This window comes from Mauremys reevesii, linkage group 9 (genome assembly GCF_016161935.1).
Source record: "Mauremys reevesii isolate NIE-2019 linkage group 9, ASM1616193v1, whole genome shotgun sequence".
In the NCBI taxonomy this organism is placed as follows: Eukaryota; Metazoa; Chordata; order Testudines; family Geoemydidae; genus Mauremys; species Mauremys reevesii.
Window position 1 is genome coordinate 69857630 of NC_052631.1, and position 22794 is coordinate 69880423.

At 41.9% G+C, this 22794-nt stretch overlaps 1 long non-coding RNA gene across 2 annotated transcripts in view; it reads left to right on the forward strand.

Moving 5' to 3' along the window:
- The first annotated feature begins 1598 nt into the window (after positions 1-1598).
- Positions 1599-22794, forward strand: part of LOC120372505 — a 28738-nt gene continuing 7542 nt past the window's right edge. Inside the window, exons 1-3 of one of the 2 annotated variants that reach the window (XR_005585014.1) lie at positions 1599-1681; positions 4834-4968; positions 5984-6124. This is a non-coding gene — a long non-coding RNA (uncharacterized LOC120372505). The remainder of the gene's footprint in view (positions 1682-4833; positions 4969-5983; positions 6125-22794) is intronic. The other variant, XR_005585015.1, reaches the window with a different exon arrangement.

A 22794-nucleotide genomic window follows, 5' to 3' on the forward strand; every position in this document is an offset into this window, starting at 1 on the left:
TTAAATAGTTGAATATGCTCTTCCCAGAACTGCAGCCACCGGACGCTGAGAATACTACAAGTTTATGGTTTTCTGCTTCGCTGAAATGCTAGAAACCTTGAACCATAAATGTTGATCTCTAGTTACATTTTTTGGTTCATATTGTGTTCAAGTTCCACCACTACAGGACCTTCCATTTAATCACTGATTCCTGTCAATAACTTAATTTGATTCAATGCTTCCTTCTCCAGAATGCTCCTCAAATGAAATTTTGTAAAGCCTAATTTAAGAGGAATAGCAGACAAATCTAAATTACTATAATTACCTTTATTATGATTAAACTTCATTGTATGAAAAGCTGCATTACAGGAAAGGCTGCATCAACTATTTACCAGAAGACACATGATGTTGATGATGAAAGAGTTCAAATGAAATAAATAGTACACACACAGACAGACAGACAATGTGGTGATGTTAATCAATAAATTCTCTTCGGATAGAGGTAATTAACAAATTCAATCTGAATAAGAAAAATCCCAAGTGATCTGAGAATCTTTAGGAAGAGAAATCTTAAAAGCTTTGTCAACAGTAAGAGATCACATTTGTAAAATTAGTGTCGTCAGAGTTTAAAACAGTAAAATATATACACAAGAAATGAAGTTCTACTGCACATGTAGTGGAATAGAATGCAAACAAAATGGCCCACGTGATCAAGCACACACAGAAGATGAACGAAGAGCAATTTGAAAAATATTGGTTTATCGTCTCTCTTTCCATGGAAAATACCGGATGATTTTTTAAAATATTCACAAATATTTTGCATGGTTCAGTTTCATAAAAAGTGAACTGCATATCTGTTGGCAGGTGGCCTTGGATTTAAAGCAGTAATGTTGGGGCAAGGACTATGTCTACTAAACGTAGAGCAGTAAAGGATCCATGAGAACAGATGATCCTGGCACTGCAGATCTTTAGTCATTTGTGTGTAGCGGGCTTCCTCTACTTATATATCTCAATCATTCTCCCTATAGATCTTACCACATAATTGGCTATTCTGCCATGCTCCCATTGACTCCTGCATCACAGTTTTCCACACTGTTCCCTGACAAGAGAGGCTGAGGCCCTGGAGTAGAAACGTATGCAGCAATTCACCATGTAAGCTAGGACATGTTTTGATGGCAGCATGATGCATAAAGCAGCTATACCTGCCTGATAACCATGCCCATCCAATGCACAGCTTTAAGTATTGTGACAGACCCAGGCCAGTCGGGTATAGGAGTCTGGTAGAGGGCAAATATACTGGTCATTGGATGAGTAGTTTTCTGTTCCCTGAGTGACCAGAGCAGGGGCTGCACTAGAGTAATCAGGAAGCTGCTAGAACCAATTAAGGCAGACATGCTGATTAATCTTGCATCTGAAGAAGTGGGTATTCACCCACGAAAGCTCATGCTGCAGAACATCTGTTAGTCTATAAGGTGCCACAGGATTCTTTGTTGCTTTTACAGATCCAGACTAACACGGCTACCCCTCTGATACCAGGCTGATTAGAACATCTGCAGCCAATCAAGGCAGGCTAATCAGGGCACCTGGGTTTAAAAAGGAGCTCACTTCATTTTGTGGTGTGTGTGAGGAGCTGGGAGCAAGAAGCTGAGAGGATGTTCTGATGGATGTCTAAGGAGTGCAAGCGTTATCAGATGGTCCTGTGGTGAGAATAAAGAAGGTGTTGGGAGGAGGCCATGGGGAATTAGCCCAGGGAGTTGTAGCTGTCATGCAGCTATTACAGGAGGCAATATAGACAGCTGCAATCCACAGGGCCCTGGGCTGGAACCCAGAGTAGAGGGCGGGCCTGGGTTCCCCCCAAGCCTCCCAACTCCTGATCAGATACAGGAGGAGTTGACTCAGACTGTGGGTTCTACCAGAGGGGAAGATCACTGAGGTGCGCAAATCTGCTGATAAGCGCAGGACCCATCAAGGTAGAGGAGGAACTTTGTCACTGTATGTATTGTTGATGTAGAGCGAGGGGCCAGTGGTAGCTATGTGGTGAAGAGGACAGTGCTGCTTAACCATCTTGTCCTCTGCCTAATCAATGAGTGTTTCCTTCTCTCTGTGCCATACAGCCAATATCTAAGGGTCCTTGTCCTTTTATATACTGGAAACACTGGCCACCAATTTTTAATGTCTTCTTTTTATATTTAAACTGAGACTGAAATTAAGCTTTGTGATAGGCCAATTAACTATGACCATGGCCTCTAGTATTCTCTGATGGGAGAATTTTCTTCATAATTTTCCTTTTGTTGCGTAATTCACTCTTCTATGATGATTTCTTTGTGTGATTGTAAGAAGTCTCTGTCTACCATTCCTTTTTGCCTGGATTTGCTATGCCCTTTCCCTGGGATGACAGGGATTTATTTGAATTAATTTTAATTGGCAAATACATTATTCACAGAGAGAGAACATTGGGTTGAAGCCCCTTGTCACAAATCAATTGTCACAGGAGTGGCTGAAAGCATACCATTGCTCAGTAAAGCATGGAGCCTGCATCCCTTGCATACTACTCTTAGAAAGAAACAGTGTTTATATAAACTAATACATAAAGGCATATGCCTAGAGTAAATCAAACAAACAATGAATTGTTACTACAAAAGGCATGTAATTCCAAGAATGACACTCATTATCACATTCGTCTTCTCACTACTTATACGTACAATATATCCCAAACATCTGAGACTATCTCAAATTTTTGAAAATATTCATAAGAACTAGGCTGAGTGATCTATGGGAATGACAGGGTTGTTGAACAATAGTTTGCATTTAACTGTATTGTGTTGTCACACATGATAAAGCTCCAGTAGCATGACAAAAGGTTTCCAATCCTACCCTAATTGAAGAGGGCACTACAAAGGGTATGATAGTGTAGACCTATAATGTTTCCACTGGATATATACTCAGCCTCCTTCCCAAGCACTATTCAGCATATTTGTATCAAACTTCAAGACATTTGAAATGAGATTTCAGTTTGCATTTTGATGTATTCCTGAACCTCAAGCCATGCCCACAGATATTTAGCACATGTGGGTGGGAATCTTCCTCTTGCTCATCTCTAAACAGCAATATCCTTTCGAAAAAGCCCAAGCACCAGCTGCTTTGGACCTCAGAGGTTTTTGTGGGATTGTTGAGGCTGGGGCATGTTTAGGGAGTAATGAGTGGCCTTTGAGATACCTGTTTTTTCATTGAACCTCCAGTGCAACCAGAAGGGGTAATTTCATTCCCAGCCCATGAGAGCCAAACAGTAAGGTTCAGTTTGTTAAGCCAGTAACAAAGCAAACCTTGCTAGCATGCAGAGCCTTCCACACATTATGTACCTTTCTGTACAAAGATGTATTTAAGGCAATAACTTGAAGTGCACATAACAGTTAAACTTTAAGTGTACCTGTAAAACACTTCATTAGGGTCAAGGTGATTTGAACCACCCCTCTAAATGTATTCCTCACTAGGAATAAGAAAGAAAATTGTACAGTTCGGATCTGGATAGAGATTGAGGAAAATTAAGGATCCCAATGCTATCTACTGAGATAGATGTGCATACCTCAATGTGTTTATAATATCCAGAAGATATACAATTGTTTTGATAAGTTTTAAATTGTCAGTGTTTCAACTATATTTCAGTTGCATTAACTGCATAGAACTCTTTGCACTGAGACTTACAAATTTGACCCTAAGTCTTTGCTCAGTTTATGAGAATATGATTTACCAGCAGTGAGCAAAGATTTGTATACAACTCTAGTAGGGACTGCATTTTCTAGCAGGTACAAGAAGGATCTGAGAATTAAGAGATTAGGCAGCTTTTTTTTATAGTTTTGATCTCCATCGATGAGCTTTAGGGCAAGGACTGTTGGTGACTGTATGGTTACATGGTGCATGGAACAATGGGGTCCTGATGTGCTTTGCTTCTAGGCATCAGTGCAATATAAATGTTAAATGTAAAAAGCAACAAACAAACAAAGTTCTAAGAGAGAGATCCGAAAAACAAAAATGGAAGTTAGGCACCCTACTTTCATTGACTTTCAGTGAAAGTTTGGCAATTAACTCTCTTCTTGTGCCTTTTGAGAATCGTCTCCTTAGGACTTCATTAAAAATTAATATTTCTATTGCAGTAGCATCTAGAAGCCAATCTGGTTGGAGCCCCTAGATTGCTTTCAGCCGTTAATATTTCTTAGTAACTACTACCACAGTCATCACTAAATCATTCTATGTTATTGTAGAGGTTTTGATTGGCAGGACCTTTTTTCTTACTAGTGAGAGTTTTGTGGTGCAAGTTTCTAGTCAGAATGATGCATAGTTATTAGTTGTACGAAAGCCTCTATAGCCTTCCACAGACAGCAGGGCCCCATTCTGCTGGTTGCTGTACATATGCATAGTAAGAGCTTTTACCAAGGAGTACTGTGGTCCATTGCCTGAAGAAAAGGTTGTTAATTGATAGTCCACTTTGAGTTTATTAAGACTGTCCCATTAACTTCTGCCATAATGTGCTCCAAAGGCAACTCCATTCCATGTCAGGTTACAGAATGTTGCTATTAATGTAAGGGAATGCCTTTATTAATCAATAAACCAATTCCCCTTCTACAAGCAAAATGTTCTTCTGAAGAAATAGTTCTATAGAGCTTTATAAATATTCAACTCCCCCATTAGCCTAGTTATGTATACAACAGTAGGTTTCTAAATGCATGCATTTTGTAACCAAAAATCACTTTTTAAATTAAAAGCAAATGCTGTCTCAGACACCAACCTGCTGGTTTCAGGTAGACATAATTCAGAAATGTAGTAGTTACAACTTGCATAGTTCTTTTTTAACTGCAGGCAAAACAGGAGAGGGCAACAATTCACCCTCACAGGATTGTCTTCGTCACGGACATTAGAGGGATGACCGTATCTAACACATCTGCATTAAAAATACATCTGTTTCACAAACTGCAGGAGAGAAGCAGATAAAGGGTATTGAAGTATTTACGTTACTCTCTTTGATGGTACCAATCTAAAATTCATATTGTCTCCAATTAAAAACATCTGATTACACAGCACTGTATGTTCCTAAATATCTTTAAGGAATAAACACTAGTGTACATAAGCACTTTTAATTAAACTGAGAGAGGGAAGTTTAAGTTTGTGTCTTTTCCCTCCATTTTTTAAGTGTAGTTAGCGCTTACCAAAGGTATCAGATGCTAGTGAAAACAAAGTAGGTACAGAATTGGAGAGATAGGGGACAGAGGCCTCAGCATTGGTGTGATTCATATGTGTTGTGGGGAAGGACTATACCCAAAGGCTAGCTATTACTAAAGCATCATAACTTTTCGTGGTGCTTTACATCAGGTAAATATACCCTAATAAGGGATATACTACAGTCTCTTTCCCTTGATGCAGATAGGTAATTCTTATTATTAATGACAATTATGTGTGTATATATAACTAAGAAATCATCCCTTTATTATGGCTTATTCCCACTATTATAAAAGTGGCATGTTTAATACTGTTTGTTTGTTGCAAATGCCACCTCACTGAAACCTGACATTTCCTGATTAGTCTCTTGCCCAGCTTGAATTACTTCATTATTCACAAAAGGAACAGCTGAAAGTTTTTTGTCTTATAGAAAATTGTTCATTAGCAACAGCAAATAACTAACATTAGCCAACTTGGAAAGCACAGTTTAGAGCATTTGATTGTTCAGTGATGAAGTATATGCACAGCAGATTATTTTCCCTCAACAGAATTAGTGATTGGACTATTTGTGTGGATTGGGGGATGGAAAGGGCTGACAGGGAGGTACAGGCCAGGGAACTGTGTAAGGAAAACACAAAAGATAAACATAAGAATTTAATGTTAATGTCTTTATTCTTTCCCTGATGTGTATCCTTCTAATGTTGGAAGTTACATGTGCACATGAAAGCCCTTAAATTAAATTTGCATTTTTTCTTTAAAAAAACATGCCTGATGCTCCACTGTTTTACACCAGTTTTATGCAGGTGTAACTCCAGTATGGCTCTTAAGACCAGAAAGCCCTGCATCCTGTGGCTATCAGAAGCATCATATACTCCCCACATGAAATCATAGTCCCATTGACATCAGTGGCACCATTCCCAGTGACTTCAATGGGGTCAGTATTTTACCCCCATTTCTATTCCCTTTTCTACTGCAGCCTGTTTGCTTTTGCCAGATGGGTCTATTCTCCCAAAGAGGTCTCCTAAATCTATGAGGAATGGTAATTTCAATTTGCCCATATAGGCAGATGAGATCCTTCTGAGAGAAATTCTTTGATTTCTCTTTACCACAATACTGACTTCCGTCATTGGAAGCATGAGGGCACCATATTCAGTAGGTTCTGCTCTATCATCTACCTATGTGCTCTATATAGCAAGCACTCTGCATCTTTTCATTCACAATTTTAGCACATACTGGCTTTCAGAAGCTGTAGCTGCCAAGCTTGAGTTTACTGTACAGTGTTGTACACTACTTGGCTGCATGACACTACATTCTTCACTCTGGATAATAAATGTTTGTCCCTCCCCCCCACCCCACACACACACATATGCACATAGAGTAAACTACTGTGTGCTTCCAAATTTCAGAGGTGTCCCTGCCTCCATCTGGGTTCTAATTGAGTGACTTGTTGTTCTCTTTAAACCTCACTGAGAAATAAGCTAATTTTATTTGTTTGGTTTTTACTCCCACCTCTTGGCCATGCACTTCTGGCTTTCCATTCTTTTCTAATTCACATGTCTAATTCCACTTTAATTCCCTTTGTATATGGATGCTGTATATGTTCTCTTTCTAGCTCTTGCTTTCCCTACAGCTAGAGGGGTTTATTTATGGTATATTTAATGGTTTATTTGAAGGTTATTCCATGTCATCAACTACTGAAATGCATTTGTCTTTTTAAGGATTGGCCATTTCCTAATAAATTGCTTACTGCATATACCTAAGGCATTTAGAATGAAATGGGGACCTTTATGATATAGAAACTCCATTTGCACTGGGTGCTGAGGAGTTACAATTTTTCTGTCATGTAAATAAATTGTAAGCTATTTGTAAGCTATTTATACACCTTGGTACATTATGCAGCATGCTTGTGATTATAATATTAATTTGTAATATCTCATTGAGAGACCAAGCATAAACCAAACCATTACCAAGAGCACTGGGTGTTTGTATTACTACTGTGCACAAGAAACCTTTCTAATGCTTTTGTCCTGGTCACCCAAGGAAGGTCTGAATGTTTTCCTTTTAATGCTGAGATAATTTTGCATTAGCACAGCACATCAAGAAATCCTAGCACTCACTAAAAGGCTAGAGAAATATGTGAATAGCTCCACTGAGAAGGAAGAATTTGAAAGAAAGTTGTGGAAGATTGACAAGTACTTTAATGAAAGAAGGAGTTGAACCATGTTATCTACATAGGCTGTACACCATAGTTGGCCGTGATTCACGTAGTTCACTTTGCTGCTGATAGACACAAACCTATCTGTTTAATACGTTGTACCTCTGCTGACTCCCCATGTGTTATGAAAAATACTCTTATAATGTATCTCGAATAGTAAAGGTCCTATTTTTGATATACTGTCCCAGGTTTTTAGCTTTTTCTCATGACTTTGTCTCTGTATTTTGGAGTCATCCCACTAATTAACACTTATTCACTATAGTCTAAGTAATTGCAGTTTGAATCTGAATAAGACAATGTGAGTTACCACTACAATGTTTTTAATATCAAGTACCTTAACTGTGAACAACTACTTCTCAGTCCCCCGCACCACTAACCACCCAACATAAACATATGTTACGACATTCATTATGGTATTGTAATGGCTGATAAATTATTTCTATTCATATTATGTGGATTTGAGATCTTGTTACATATTCTAACACAATTTAACTCAAGAAATGCAGCTGACATTGTTAGGATTCATACCAAAACACATAGCTGATGTTGGCAATTTTTCCAACAATACTATATAAGCACCCTTGTCTTACAAGTCAGGAAGGTGTCCTGGCGATTCTGCCTTTGGTGTCGCTCAGAGGTGCAGAGTTTCAGTCTCTAGAGTTCAGAAGCATGTTCTGGTAACATCATACAGAGAATTTATAACTTTATATGTGAAGTTAACACACATGTGAAATGATCTAGAGTGGCTCAGGAGTATGAGTACCAATCTCAGGACAGACTGTTAAGAAGCTCAGCACAAACCCCGGACTGGTTGAGTTGTATACTTGGATTTCATCAATGAAGTATCAAGTGTGAACTCCTCAAGCACTATAACAGCCTTAATAAGGAATCATTGACAGTCTCCTTGAGTACAATACTCCACTCTATCTTGCCAACCAAGCAAGCTTGCTTTTGTGATAGATGGTCCCTTACACCAAAAATCACAATAATGTTCAGGTTATTCCCAATCCCAAAGGAAGGTCTGGCCCGCCAGCAGCTTTCCCTACACAAGCAGTGTCCCAAGTTTGGGAAACACTGTTATAATATACTAACTAAAGGTTTAGTAACTAGGAAAAAAATTGAAGAGTTAATTACAAGGTTAAAGCGGGTAAACATACACACACAAATGAGTTAGTCTTAGGTTCCAAAAGGTAATAGAAACAGCTATAATGTGCAAGTTCTATATGTCCTTTAGTGCTAGTCTAGGCCAAACAATGTGGAACTCTTGCTTATGCTTTGAAATCTTTGCCCCTCAGAGTTCAAGCAGCATAGAGATATTGTTCCTTCTTGTCAGGGATTTTTATTCCCTTCCACGCTGAGTTCAAGCTGATGGGATGAGTCCACCTGCACATCTCCTTTTCTTGGGTGTTGGGGAGGAGCAATCAACAAAGTCTTTGTTCTTTGACGTTTCACAGTGGCTTATTTGTTTTCAATGGGCCTTCTTAGTGGCAGGACCCAACACCTTCTGTAGGAAGCCAGTATTTTGACATTAATTAATGCTCCTTTCCTGTTTGATTTACACAATTACAGAGGATTACAATGCAAGCATTTAATACCACCTTATAACATGAGTAAGATCAATACATGAAGCATCCTACAAGTAGTTCAGAAAGGCTACACACATTCTTATAAATCTAATATCTATTTTAACAATATTAACACACAGGAGAGCCAAAGTGGTTTCTAGCTAAGCATTTGTCTATGTTCTGTGAGGCCTAGGGGCCTTGGCATGAGCTGGCACCTGGCCTGCTGGCATCACAACAATCATTTTACAATTATATTAATAATGAGCATGTTATTTACTTTCATATGACACTTCACAAAGCATTTTTGTGCCAGTATTATTGTGGTATGGTAGAGTGTGAATACCCAGCCCAAGTAATCAAGTGTTGGTGTGCCACCAGTTAGACAGGCCCAGGTCAGAGCATTAGTCATCCTAAAATTGGAAAGAGAGATTCAACTGCAAGTATAAGAGAAATTGAGAACATATATATGGTGTGGAGTTCTCTCATTCACTCAAACCAGAACTTCAGGGAAGTTATGTATGTTTGGCTGGGCAGATGTGTGTGGGGACTGGGGGGCAGGAAGCATATGAACTAAGACCACTTAAATTACTTTCTTCTTCATCAGGGTTGAAAGAGATTTGCTGGGTTTGATATGGTTCTCCCAACTGATATGTGAAAAGGTCCTTATTGGTCATTCTGTCTGTTATTGATTTTGATGGCCAACACGATGATTTCCTAATGCTAGTCATAGCTTTCTGTGCCAGAAGAAACCACAGAACAAATACTCCATCACCAGTGATAGCATGAGCTTTGGCCCAGGATTGGAAAAACAACAACACTGAAGGTCAGGAAAGACAGAGATGAATCAGAAAGATATTCTGGAGGAAACTACCTATTCTAGGTTTGGCTATCACAGGCAATACTATTACTTTGAAGAAAATGTAAGTTTGCCAAATAGTGTTATACAAATCATTCGTGTGTCCTCACCTCAAAACAAGAAAGAGAAGTGATCACAAGAATGGAAGAAGGTTATTAGTTTAGAGAGAGCCCATATGTATTACAAAGTTGTCACTCCGTATAGTAGATAATGACAACTAAAGCTGTGTCTGACAATTCTAACTTTCATTTTTCTTTTTTACTTTCATAATTCTCTTACGTGAAAAATGATACTCACAAGATCTAGAGAACTTGAAAATACTGATAAATGATAAAAATTCTGCCTATTCCTTCAGCAAGCAGAGTTTTCTTTCTGTGAGTTTTGTTTTAGATGTATGACTTTCAGGAAAGGGACTGTGCTTTTCTCTGTGTTTGGAAAGCAATGAGCACGTCTTGAGTGCCACTGCAATATAAATAATTAGTAATAGTAAGTGTGCAAATATTGACATTTACCATTAACTGAAAGAACAATTCCTAAGTTTGCTCACATTCTGAAATTGTGTGAAAACTACCTTTTGGAGGAGCAAAAATCTGTATAGGTTTTGCCTGAGATGACCCCTTTTTGCAGAGAATAGCTAAAACCCAAAGTGCCAAGTGTTTCACTTTTTGCAGAAATGAAGGGGGTGTGTGTGTGGGTGTGTATCTATGTTTCCAGCAATCTGAATGTTTTCACCCATCTTTGCTGTTTATTAATGACCAGATCCTCCCTTCTGTCCATGTGCAGAACTCCTGTTGTGTGTGACTCAGGCCTGGTCTACACTTGGACTTTAAGTCGAATTTAGCAGCGTTATTTCGAACTAACCGCTCAACCGTCCACACCAGGAAGCCATTTAATTCGAACTAGAGGGCTCTTTAGTTCGAATTTGGTACTCCACCCCGACAGGTGGAGTAACACTAAATTCGACATGGCTAGCTCGAATTAGGCTTGGTGTGGATGCTAATCGAACTTAGTAGCTCCGGGAGCTATCCCACACTGCACCACTCTGTTGACGCTCTGGACAGCAGTCCGAGCTTGGATTCTCTGGCCAGCCACACAGGAAATGACCTGGGAAAATTTGAATTCATTTTCCTGTCTGGGCACTTTGAATCTGACGTCCTGGTTGGACATCGGGGTGAGCTCCGCAGCACCTGCAATGATGCAGAGCTCTCCAGCAGAGGAGTCCGGGCAATCCCAGAATAGAAAGAGGTCCCCAGCATGGACTGACCGGGAAGTCATGGATCTGATCGCTGTGTGGGGCGAGGAGTCTGTGCTCTCGGAGCTGCGCTCCAGCAAGCGGAATGCAAAGACCTTCGAGAAGGTCTCGAAAGCCATGAAAGACAAAGGATACATCCGGGATGCGATGCAGTGCCGCGTGAAAGTCAAGGACCTAAGACAAGGGTATCAAAAAGTCAGAGCGGCAAACGGACGTTCCGGAGCCAAGCCCCAGACATGCCGCTTCTACGAAGCACTGCATGCCATTCTAGGTGGGTCTGCCACCACTGCCCCACCAGTGACGGTGGACTCTGAGGACGGAATAGTGTACCGGGACAGTTCCTCCTCGATGTTCGCCGATGGGGAAGATGAGGAATGGTCTTTGGAGGACGGCGCAGGCGACAGCGAACCCACTCCCGCTTTCCCTGACAGCCAGGATCTCTTCATCACCCTCACAGAGATCCCCTACCAACCGTCCCCGCCCGTTAACCCGGACTCAGAATCAGGGGAAGGATCAGGCGGTAAGTGCTACAAACAGGGAAACATTTATTTTTTAAGAAACAGGTATAGAAAAAATAGAAATACTATATAAAAATTTTTAAATCTCAAACTATACAAAAAGTAGGTCCACACATATAGGAATAGAGCAATAATCCTCTTGGGACAGTTCAAAAAAGCTCTCAGAGAGCAGCTTGAAAAGCCTCAGCAGGAGGTTCCTGGGGAGAGGTGCCTTATTGGGTGCTCCGTGGAAGCACACTCTTCCATGCCAGGCCATCCTAATGTAAAGGGGGATCATCGCCTCCACAAGCATGGCAGCATATGGTCCTGGTCTGTGCAGGGCTTCTCTTAGCATCCGCTCTCTCTGACTCCGAGTGACACGCCTCAGGGTAATGTCGTTCTGGAAGTGCTGCATCTAATTAGGGCAATAAGTGTACTGTTACTATTGTGAATGGTAGACTTTTACTTTGCATAAGAATGACCCTCGCTTAACAGCCACGTGTTGGAGGCCACAGAGGAAAAGCATACAGTGATCTTTCCCGTGCACTGCCGGGAGGGGCTGGAAAAGGCTCAGACTTTATGCTTTCCAAATTGCCTTTAGCGGGAGGGCACAGCTATCCATTAACTGTTAAGCAGACTCTACTGTAAGGCTTACCAGGACTGGCTGCTAGACGGATTCAGCTGTCCCTCCCGGCAGCGTCTCTCCTGTGCAAGACCGCAACCACTGAAAGCGTATTCCGAAATCTCGAACTTGGCCTGAGATCTCGTGAGACTAGGTGCCCTGCATGGTCTTGTTCACAGAAACTGACTAGACTGTGTTCACTGTTCGCAAACATGTATCTGTTCAAGGAAATCACTTACTTTTTCCCATCACACAGCTTCGGCTCTTTCCCGGACTGCCCCGTCATCCACCTCACAGAGGCTGGCTAACATTAGGCGGCGAAAGAAAAAGACTAGGGACGAGATGTTCCAGGAACTGATGGCCTGCTCCACAGCCGAGGCGGCAGAGCAGAGACAGTGGAGGGAGACCCTGTGTCAGCAGCATCGCACACACATCGAATGGGAGGATAGGTGGTGGCAGGAAGACCAGCAGGCGACTCAAACGCTGCTTGGTCTAATGAGGGAGCAAACGGACACGCTCCGGCGCCTTGTAGATGTTCTGCAGGACCGCAGGCAGGAGGAGAGAGCCCCCCTGCACTGCATCTGCAACCGCCCTCCAACGCCAAGAAGTCCTGTCCCCCCCTCACCCAAAGTTACAAGAAGGAGGGGCGGTAGGGGCTGTGAGAACTGTCACTGCACCGCAGCAGAGCGCTAATGTACAAGACACCTCTCGCGCTCTAAATTTGTAGAAGTTCTTCCCTTACAGGATCACCCAGTCCCAAATCCAAGTTTCAACCCCCCACTGTGTATAACATTATTAAAAGCGGTTTGCTGTTACTCTCTGTTTCCGTCACGTTTCTCGTGTCAGAAGACTTTGTGTGTGTGTGGGGGGGGGGATTTTTAATTGCAGTGCATAGCCCACATTACCAGGGTACAGACTTGGGGGCAGGGTCAACTGCAGGGCACACACAGACTGCAGTCACTAGGCACCAGGGTCAGTCTGTGTGGTGTATGCTGCCCCGGGTCATTCGTTGATGTGTATGCTTGTCCAGGGTCCTGGCGCCTGCCATCCCCGAATGTAAAGGCAGGCTTCCCTTACCATGCACTTCGACCGTAGCCACGAGCCTCTCCGCTGCCCTGAGCCCCAAAAAGAGCCCTCATCCAGGGACAGATACTCACCCGTCCCCCACACCCCTCACCCCTTCCAACGCCCAAACCCACAGCCCACAGCCATCATGCAAACCCCTATCCAAAGACAGTACCCCTCGCCCCTTCCTGCAAACCCACCCATTCCTGCAAACCCACCCCTACATGCACAATCACTGTAAACTGTCCCCCACCCCACAGACCTATGTAGGAGCAGGAGGCTGTCCGTCCTGTATTGGACAAGCGGTCTGTACATCAGTGCACACCGAACCCAGCACAGTATGCTTCCATGTTTCAACCCAGGAACAGAAATGCAAAGTCAACGAAAGATTTATTATTAATTACTGTTACATTTCATTAGTTTTAAAACATGCTTTGAAAGTGGGGGACACTTGGAGAACCGGGTTTGTGAGCTCAGATCTAACTCGACACATACAGACACAGGCCCATGATCAGGCTCTCTTAAAATCAAGTGGACAGTCACAGGTTACCCTGCTCTGCGAGGAAACTAGCTTTCAAAGCCTCCCAGATGCACAGCGCTTCCCGCTGGGATATTCTCTCGGCACAGGTGTCTGGCTGATCGTAAACAGCAGCCAGGCGATTTGCCTCAACCTCCCATCCGGCCAAAAAGGTCTCGCCCTTGCTCTCACAGAGATTGTGGAGCACACAGCAAGCAGCAATAACTACGGGCATATTCTTTTCGCTGATGTCCGAGCGAGTCAGTAAGCTCCGCCATCTCCCCTTGAGACGTCCAAAAGCACACTCCACGACCATTCTGCACTTGCTCAGGCAGTAGTTGAAGAGTTCCTTCTCACTGTCCAAGGCGCCTGTATAGGGCTTCATGAGCCAGGGCATTAGCGGGTAGGCCGGGTCCCCGAGGATCACTGTATGCATCTGCACATCCCCAACCGTTATTTTGTGGTCCGGGAAGAAAGTACCTGCCTGGAGGCGTTTGAAGAGACCAGAGTTCCTGAACACACGCGCGTCATGAACCTTGCCCACCCACCCGACGAAGATGTTGGTAAAACGTCCCCTATGGTCCACCAGTGCTTGCAGCACCATTGAAAAGTAGCCCTTTCGGTTAATGTACTCGCTGGCCTGGTGGGCTGGTGCCAGGATAGGGATGTGAGTCCCATCTATAGCCCCACCACAGTTTGGGAATCCCATCGCGGCGAAGCCATCTATGATGACCTGGACGTTTCCGAGAGTCACTACCTTTGAGAGCAGTTGCTCAACGATTGCGTGGGCTACTTGAATCACAGCAACCCCCACGGTAGATTTGCCCACGCCAAAGTGGTTCGCTACTGACCGGTAGCTGTCTGGCGTGGCAAGTTTCCAGAGGGCTATGGCCACTCGCTTCTGCACACTCAGGGCTGCTCGCATCCGGGTGTCCTGGCGCTTCAGGGCAGGGGCCAGCAAGTCACGGAGTTCAAGGAAAGTGCCCTTACGCATCCTGAAGTTTCGCAGCCACTCTGTTTCATCCCAGACCTGCAGCACTATGCGGTCCCACCAGTCCGTGCTTGTTTCCCGGGCCCAGAATCGCCGTTCCACACCATGAACTTGACCCATTGCCACCATGATCTCCACGGCGCGGCGTACCCTGCTTTGTGAGAGGCCTGCGCCACTCTCCTCACCGCGCTGCCGGAGCCTCCTCGCCCGATTTCTCAGCATCTGACTGTGGAAGAGGTGGACGATAAGGTGCGAGGAGTTGACAACGGCCATAAGTGCAGCAATGATCGCAGCGGGCTCCATGCTCGCAGTGCTGTGGCGTCCGCGTTGTAACCGACCAGAGAAGGGCGCCATCAGATTTCCCGCCGGCGCTTTCAGAGAGGGAGGGCGTGATTGACGGTTCAATGATGACAGTTACCCAAAACCGCCCTCGACACATTTTTTCCCCCAGCAGGCATTGCGAGCTCTACCCAGCATTCCAATGGGCAGCGGGGACTGTGGGAACTGTGGGATAGATTCCCACAGTGCACCGCTTCGAAAGTCGATGCCGGCCCCGTTAATGTGGACTCAGAAGTTCGAATTAGTGTATTTAGTGTGGATATACAAATTCGACTTCATAAGGTCGAATCCACAAATTCGACTTAAGTAGATTCGAAATAGTCTTGTAGTATAGACAAGGCCTCAGTGACAGAATGAGACTCCAAATACTAATAGGGTAGAAAAGAAGTCTGTTAATCCTCTCAGCAATTTAAAATTCCTACTTGGAAATTGATGTTCTGTCTTAAAGATATTTTGCTCATCCTCCAAAGATAATTACTTTGAGTCAATCTATTTAAAATTCACCCCAAATATGTATCAATCAAAATGTTTCTGAAATATGTAATGGTTGGAGAACTAGATCTGATTCTCTTATCTCCAGCACAATCTCAATCAACAGTAACTATTTTAGAAGTGGTGAGAGCTGAAGGGGAAAAAGTACCTTCACAAGAAACTCCATCAAAGATTGCAATCAAAAATAATCATAAATATTGTCTGACAGTTGTACAAGCACTCCAGTCTCACTTAGAAATTAAATTAAATTTGTTTAGCCCCAACATTTCTGAGTTGGAGAAGATGCATTCTGAAAAAAAAAATCCTTTGTTTAGTAGAGAAAGTTACAGATTAACGATCCTCCACTGCACATTTTTTAACTCTCTCTGATTAAGGATAATGCTTTTATACTTCATAAAATTGGAATATTGGAAGATAATATTAAAACGAGAGATCTGGGGTTGCCTGAGAACTCAGCAGGTTTAGATTTAACTACTGCATGTGGCTCTTTAACAGTTAAAGTGCAGCTCACGGCACCCTTCATACCCCCTCACTTCTCTTATTACCAGACTTGGGGGTGGGGAAGCTCAGGGCTTCTGTCCTACTGCAGGGCAGTGGGGCTAGGATCTTCTGCCCACCGGAGAGGGGGGTATTAGGGCTTCAGTCCTGTGGGAGGCGCCTGCCAGGGCCTGGGGCTTCTGCCCCACTGGTGGCACCTGACAGGGCTTCAGCCCCAAGTCCCGATATGCACCTCCCATGGAGCAGAATTCCCTAGACACACCACATTGCCACAGAGCAGGAGCTCTGGCTGGCGTGCCCTGCAGGGCTGAAGCCCTGACTCCCAGCTTTCACAGCTGGCTCCCAAACATCTGAACATTATTGTATGCAGCCCAGAGGGTCAGTAAGTTTGGCCACTCCTGGTTTAAGGCATCCTTGCAGCCGGGGAGAAATATCTTTTATTTGATGCCATCTCAATAACTAAGAATATATATTTCGAAACCAGAGCCAGCTCCAGCTTTTTTGCCACCCCAAGTGTCGAGAAAAAAAAAAGAGAAAAAAGAAAAACCCGATTGAGCTGCCTCTGAAGTGCCCCCAAATAGAAAGAGAAGGACTGAAGGACTCGCTGCCGAATTGCTGCCCCAACAATGGACGGAGTGCCGCCCCTTTCTAGTGGCCGCCCCAGGCACCTGCTTCCTTTGCTGGTGCCTAGAGCTGGCCCTGGTTGAAACGGATCTTTAATGGCCTACAGCTGGGCAGATTGTGACCAGTACCCAGTGAAAATTCAGATACAATACAATGTGCTCGATGCAAAGCAGTTTATCTGACAGAGAATCACAGAAGCAGTAAAAGGTTATATAATACATCTTCCTAATAAACCTCAATTCCCCAAGCATAAACCCTCAGTAACTATGTTGGCCCTACACAGTATCCTGATTGGCAAACAAAGCAGGTATAGCTACCAGGCCTAGATGGAGACTTCTTTTCTTCTTTTCTCTTCTCAAGTACCTGGTCTGTCAAAATGTCCCCCGAAGCAGGGTTTTGGCTAACCCGAGGCCCTCTGGTTCAAAAGTCCTACAGAAGTCTCTTATAGCAGGTGTTGGCTACTCTGAGACCCTCTGGACTTCTGCAGATATTAACTGGGGAACTAACTAACATGGCAAGTATGATATTCATAGCACTTTTGTTCTTAAAGGAGTCACATGTTCCAGAAATATGCCCTGTGGGCATTTCATTACTTGTTTTTCTGATCAATATTTTGGAAGGGGCTGCAAAAAGAGACAGACCAAAGGCTACTTGATATCTACTCTCTCATCAGTAATTCACTTAATCTCTTAGTGTGGTACCATCCTAAAGGGTCATTTTGACCCAGGTCATTCATTACCAAGCTCACTAGTCACGTATTTTCTGCATATTTACTTTTGTGAGCTGGCCATTGGCTGACATGACGGAAGTTTCAGGTTGAAATACGCATGCACACACACACACACACACAGAGAGCCTTTGATTAATCATTCAATTGCAATTTCAGCATTCTTAGTAAGTTTCCATACAAATGGTCTGATGCTAAGAGAATGCTGCTCTCAGAATCCTCTAGCCAATTCAGATGTACCAAGCCACACTAAACTCATGTTCACCACATTCATTCATATCAATCACAGTAATTCATAATAATAATTTGGCACTGTCCCAACAATATATTTAAAAAAGAAATTTCAGTTGTAGGTAGACTTTCAACTCAGTCATTTCTGAATGAAGAATGAGGGTTCTCTGTCTGCAATACTAAATTTTCACCTAAATGCTTTGTAAAATCACTTTCTCCTTTCTGGTTACTGTATATTTACTTTATAGAACTTTTTTAAAAAGGACAAGTAACTTGACCAGTACTTTAGAACATCTATCTACAGAATTCCCATACTGTGCTTTTAGTGAAAGATTTTGCAGTAACAAATTGTATGCCCTTATTGTTAGATAGTATTTTGTCATCTTATCAGTATTTTACTCTTGCTGTTGTTAATTTTTAATATATATAAAGTATACCAAAATTCAGCCTGAAAGGTGAATATTTCAGAAAGGTACAAGCATGTGCAGATACAAGTTTATCATTGAATTTATAACTGTTTTAATTCCTGTTTTCTGGAATAAACAAAGATGAAAGAGACCATTCTAGAGATTTCTTTCCTGAGGAGACAGTAATACACACGGTCAAATTCTGAAGTGAGTTTCATAGATTTAACTCCCATTGACTTCAGAATTTGGACCACGGTTGTTAGCTGAGCATATGCTTCTCCCATTTATCTAAAATATAGGAGTGCATCATTCAAAATTAAAGTGCTGCCAGTTACTTACACTCTGGCAGGAAAATTGTGATTACCACGATATCTGTTTTTGTTTGTTTGTTTGTTTGTTTTAAGTTTGTATCAATTTCTCAAACTCAAATTAACATTTCAATTTACAGTCTGTCATGGTGCAGTTTTATAGTGGGGGTGCTGACGATGGAAACCATGCATTTCGTGTTTGTTATTGCTACTTCAAGCCAGGGGGTGCAGCAGCAACCAAAGCACCCCTAGTTCCAGCACCACTGGGTGTGCAAGATATGCATAAAAGCAACAGTGACTGAGAGGATTAGCAGTGTGAAGTACAGTAGAAGAACCTTTTAATTTACTATACAAACAGGCTTCATATTTCCCCCCACACACATTTCCCTACCAAACGGATCCATAATCCATTTCCAGAATTCAACTCACATGAAATGCAAGGAGCTTTGAGTCTTCATCTGCAATCCTCAGGGAACATATTGTCTGTTCCATTAGCCCTCTCAAAAATATGAAGATTGGTAGGAGATGGGGAAAGAGGAGAAAAGGGAGGCTATTGTGTTTCAAAGGTCAAGCAGAAAAGGGAGATCAAGGATCGTCTTGTGGAACATTTTGAAATTAGCCATGAGGTTGGCTTGGCATCTGAAATCATATCCAAGGTAACTAGATTTTTCTGCTTATGTTCTTATCAGTTTTTCTCTGTTAAGATTTTCTTTTTTTAGTTCAGAATTAATAAAACCCCATTTATACTGTAACCTACAAATTCAGCAATCTACAGGTGTCCAATACAAGCCTTTAATCAGGAGGAAAATATTATGCCTTAACTAACATATAACACAATAACTGCACTATTTTTATATTGACATTTAGGGATTTTGCCATGGGGTTCTTTCCCACTCCCCCATTTCTGTGCGAAGCAGCCAAAGCATTTGAGATATTCTTCCTCTGTGATTGTAGTTTGATAACATTTTGAGCAATTTAATGGATATCTGTGCTTTGCATAACCTCCTATTTCTCTCACTCCATTATAGCACATAAGGTTAATCAATTATAAATTATGCTGTAAGAGAGAGTTAAAAATGGTCCTTCTAATACTCATTACTGGAGCTTGGTTCATATAAATCACTAAGCCAAAGTGGTGTAAGCCAATTTAATATGTTTAATTTAGACATCAAGATAAATGTTTCCAGGATTTCAGATCAGCTTTTTTGCTGAATCAAATTATAAAGTTTGCATTTGCATAGTTTTTATGAAAACCGTTTACTTGTGACTGAGGACACAGCGTATTCAAAAGGCAGAGTACAGCACGAACCAATCAAATGCTATCAGTGTGGATATAATTTTGAAACACCACTTACCTTAAGGTTCCACTATTCCATCTTTCTCTTTATTCCTGCCTCAGATGCCCTCATGTCAATCATCAACAGGATTCTTTTTGGATCTTAGTGCAGCATTTGATAGAGTTTGGAATAATAAGCACTTAGTGAAACTTAGTGAGATGGGAATCTGTGGTAAAATGTACTTTTGGATAAGAGATTTACTACAGTTCATAAAAATAGCAGTAAAACTAAATGATCTTTTTTCAAAGACAAGGCTGCTCAGTGTGGGAGCTCCCCAGGGCTCAGTCTTAAGTCATCTTTTCCTTTGGAATCTCAGGACACTTGAAATCATCTGTATACACATATGCAGACAATATTGTACTTTGTATCATGGGTCATGAAATAGATGTACTGGAGAATGAATTGAATGAGAACTTAGCTATTGTATCTAGATCGGCAAAAGAATATAAATTCAAGCCGAAACTAGAAAAAAATTAAGTCTGCCTTCTTTACTACAAATCACAGAAGGTTCATTTGAAGTCCAAAACTGACACTGGAAGGAGATGGTATTGCTGTTGAGAAGAATCCAGTGTACCTTGGAGTACACTTGGACACAGAACTAAGGTTTGGACCACATGTCAGAAAAATGACAGCCAAAGCAGAGATTGAATGTTCTGTGATGTGTTGCCAGTAATTATTGGAATTCCTGTGGTAGGACACTGAAAGCAACATACTGCTCAGTAGTTCATCCAGTACTTGAATATGCCTTACCTGTCTGGTCACATATTGCTCTCAGTAATCTTGTGCAGTCATCTGTAGTACACACAATAATTCGGGCTGTAAGATCTATTCCAACAGCAAGTTGTGAACAAGAATCTGACGTTCAACATCTTGAGAATCATAGAGAAGAACATAATCTAATTTGGTATGAGAATTGTCTTTTCACCCTGAGTATCACTGCTCAGGTCTATTCAGAAATCGTGAAAAGAAATCAAGGCTGAAACAATCATCTTGTTTTTCAGGGTGTGTACAGGCTATGAAAGAAATGGAAGTACTTGATGATGTTAGGAAGGCAGAGTGAGCAAATAAGTTTTGTTTCCCTAGTAATTCCTACACATAAACCTATTTGCTTTAGTAAATTTCTCTCCCATTTGAAACTTTGCTTGAAAGAACACATGGACTTGGCCCAACCTAAGGAAAATTGCAGAAAAGACTATCCGACAGTATCAGAAACAAGACAAACAGATTCATGTATAAATGGATGATTCATCAGATAAATCCTTCAAGAATGGTGGATTTGTTGTCTTCATCCTGTGGACTAATGGAGAGAGTACAAGAAACAGGATTGGTTCATGATATATCAGTTGGAACTCTATGGCTGAATTGAAAGCTATTTTCACTGCACTGCAACAAGTAAACAAAGCAGAAATAGAGGTGGATGTTGTGATGTTTGTTGACTCGCAAGCAGCAATCCCCAGTCTCTTTGGAAGAAACCAAAATGCTATCAACAATGCAATTGATAAGGAAGTTCAGAGGATCAGAAAGCAATGTAATAAATTGAAGATCCTCTGAATTATATCAAAGCATCTTGGAATATAACATCTACTATCATGAGATTGTGGGCAGGGAAGTAATGAAACTCAGTAGAGATAGGATCAAGATATAGCTAGGCTGCAAGATTTCAGTAGGAGGCTTTAACCACCTGCCCATGATTTTGAATGTAATAGTAAAAGGAACAGAAAGCTTTTCAGATTGGACACTGTGGCTCAAGTCTTACAAAGGACCCTGTGTGAATTCCTTCTCAAACTAATGTTTTGATATGATTATCACAGGACAAGGCTACAAAAACATGACCTTACAACTTTGATCTTAAGCATCAATGCTATTCTGCTCCCTAAGTAGCCTAAAGTAGGTAACACCATACAAAATAAGTATTTTAAATAGACTGAAGGTTTTAGAAACTGGGACCTTGTTATTTAATTGGGAAGCTGTTATTTCTCAACCTGAAACTTACCTAGAGCTATCTTATTTCTGTGTTGGTTCAGACCCCTTGTCCATCTAGTCTGGTTTCCTTCCTCCCACTGTCAGCAGTACATTAAAATGAATAGAGAAGTCAACATCTTTGGGCTTTGTTTTTATCATCTGCATCATAGTCTGTCCTGACTCAGCTCCACCAAAGAGCAAGGCAGATTCAAGCAAGCCTCATCTTTCAGTAATTCTGTTTTGAGTAAAGTATAAGATGACTTGAGGATTCAGATGGAAGCCTCCAAGAGAAAGGTAAACTGAGTAGTGAGTCTAAAGCTGAAGATCAAGACATGTGAAATACTTCTCTATAAACAGTGGACAACACCAGGTACATGAAACTTTTTTTCCCTTCTGTTTTTACATCACTAAAGTACCAGTAAAACTTATGTCATAGCATAAAATAATTAATAATTATTTAAGCACAGGCATTCAGTATCAAACACAAATCTTAAGGATATTCCAGTGTCACCTGCTATTTGTAATTCTAGTTATTTTTACAACATATTTTCACAGTTTACAGAATCAGCAAAGGATGATATCAAGAGTTTGTGACAGAGAAGCAGGCTGACGGTATAGAGTATTCATCTAGCAGGCAGGTTGTCTACCAAAAATTCATACTTGAGACATTCCCAAATGGAACCACATTTTAAATTCAAATGCCTACATAACAATCAATTAAGTTCCTAGACAACAATTTACACAACTTTCCTGTTGTAAGGCCTCCTGCATCCTGAACCCAGATCTGAGGCAGGGGCCATCTTGGGAGTCACCACTTTTCAATCCTCCACACAGCAACTCACAGACAACAACTGGAACTGGGGTCTAGGTAGCCCAACTGGCACAAGCCCTGCCACTTTGCTCTGACTGACTCTTAATCCCTGCTATCTAGTTTGTCTCTCAACTCTGATCTCCTGGCATTCCACCCTGACCTAACTCCTGGTAAATGGCTTCTGGCCCCTGGACTCTTGGCTTATGCCTGGCCACTAACCTGGCTGCACCTGTCCGACTCCTGATGTATGACCTATCAGATGGAGGTTGATAGATACTGTGTTGATAA